The sequence below is a fragment of the Dermacentor variabilis genome, chromosome 8 (genome assembly GCF_050947875.1).
Source record: "Dermacentor variabilis isolate Ectoservices chromosome 8, ASM5094787v1, whole genome shotgun sequence".
Taxonomy (NCBI): Eukaryota; Metazoa; Arthropoda; class Arachnida; order Ixodida; family Ixodidae; genus Dermacentor; species Dermacentor variabilis.
In genome coordinates this window covers 106,588,839-106,590,923 of record NC_134575.1, presented here as the reverse complement: position 1 = coordinate 106,590,923, position 2,085 = coordinate 106,588,839, and the positions used below count along the sequence as shown (strand labels likewise).

At 47.9% G+C, this 2,085-nt stretch overlaps 1 non-coding gene across 1 annotated transcript; it reads right to left on the bottom strand.

Moving 5' to 3' along the window:
• Positions 1-1,487: 1,487 nt before the first annotated feature.
• On the bottom strand, positions 1,488-1,650 carry LOC142591746 (U1 spliceosomal RNA). Its single transcript, XR_012830510.1, has one exon. It is a non-coding gene; the product is annotated as a U1 spliceosomal RNA (small nuclear RNA).
• Between the last annotated feature and the right edge of the window lie 435 nt (positions 1,651-2,085).

Sequence of the window (2,085 nt, the reverse complement as noted above, 5' to 3'; positions counted from 1 at the left end):
TATTTCGAAACCCGTGTACTCCAGAGAATTCGCTCCAAGTGGATACGCCTTGCGAATTCACCAGCTACCATCGGTGAATTGAAATATGTGTCACGAATTAATTAATTAGCGCTTAACTAGTCTAATTCAGTTAATTATTCAACTACGCATTCCGACTTATCGTAGAAGTGATGGCCGCCTCACACAGTAATTTAGCTCAATGATCGTAATGGCTCTATTCTTCCACAGGCAATATTTAAAAAACCTGGTGCTGCTAAAGGAACACTTGGTATACCGTATTTACCAACTATAATGAGCTGACTATGCACATAAAAATTGTGTGCTGCGGACTCTCTGTGTAGGAGGACTGTGCAGAATTTAACTTTCTTTAGGAATATATAGACACGAGCGCGAAAAGAAAAAAAACCAAGCCCGACTGCGTCATCAATTTTTTCCTGCGATACGTTACATTGCAAAACCGACTGCATACTGATTAATCTTTAAAAAAATCTTATCAGCCAAAATGCGTCCCTTGACAGTATAAAAACCGACGCAGCCTCTTGAAGAAAGAGCTCTTATTTTTTACTTCAAGCCCTAATTTGCCCCTAGGGAGTATACACCGCATGCGGACTATATCCCGGATAATACGGCAATTGGTTCGTCGACGGTGCAGAGCCGGCGCCCAAAAAACGCTTGTTGCGCGCTCTTCCGTGGTCCCATGCTCGGCACAACTTCGAGAGGCCGTTTAAAGGTTTCAAGCGCGGACGACTTCCGGTCCCGGCTGACACCGGAAGCGCCGTAATAAACCACTTAGGAGCGACAATATCTAAGAAGGCCTGGACCTTCGCGGCGTTTCGGAAACGGAAATTGCGGAAGCGACTCCAACGGAAATTCTCAAGGCCCTGATGGCTCGCCGGTTATATAAAAAAATTGAGGAAGTTAAGGGAATACAAGCGTAATTAAATACGAACGCTCGCTAGCTCCAAGAACATTATACGATAAAACATTGCACCATTCCTTCAGCGAGCAAGAGGTCGTAAGAGCATCTCTCCGCCCGACATGGTCAAGAACTTTAACCAGCGGCAAAGGAAGCGTTCTTCACCGTCAACAACCAAATGATCCTGTAGGTAACTCGACAGTCCAGTTGTAATGCGCTAGAAGAGGGAGTACGATGCTCGATGCGGCTTAACTCTGATGCTGCTAGTGGTGTAACAGCGCCACCGCAAAGCAAACGTTGCGTATCAACCTTTCGAACAACGGGCGTTTTCTCACTCGGCCTAAATATATTCGGGGCGCACTGAAGAAGTGTCAGTGTCACGTGCTACTACACATTCAAACAGCTCATTGGTAACTGACAACTTGGGCAGCGTGAGAAGGGCACGTTGCCCACCTATCTCATATATGGCGCAGATGAGCCCAGTGCACGTGGTGTGGTCAGGCTTGCGTCGATAAAGTAGCACCCTCTGCTCGCTAATAATGTTTCCTCTATTTTTTGTATTTGAACATGGAAGGGGTTGGCGCGTACGCCTAGCCCCACTGCCAAAAATTGCATGCCCCATCTGCCCCGGTTTGGGGTAGTGGCGTGCTTCAGCCAACCGCAGTGCAATGGCAAGGCCTCGGCACGGGGCGCCGACCTAAATGATCATCGGAAACCCGGCACCAGGTAAGTATGCATAGAAGTGCGTCGGCATAAGAAGCCATTCTGAAAGGTGCACCATATGGAGCGGGTAGTCTGGAGTACTCTACATGAAACAGGAAACTTTGCTTAGCAAGGAAGAGTTGCTAAATTACCTACCGTAACGCACAAGCACTCCACACATATAACTATAATCCTAGTTTGCCTGTTTAGTTTTTCTTGTAATGGCCGTATTAACAAAACTGTGAGGAACTATCGGGCGACGATTGTCTCGGTCAAGCGATAGTTGCTTGCTGTAAATCCGCCGAGTTGGAGACGACAATACGACGGCGGCGGCGATGGCATGACGACGATAGAAATGACGACGACGTCGTGATGACGACAGCACCACCAGAGACGTCACGACGATCGTGGAATGGCCACGACGGCACGATGATGCCCTCACGAAGATGATGCAATGACGATGACGG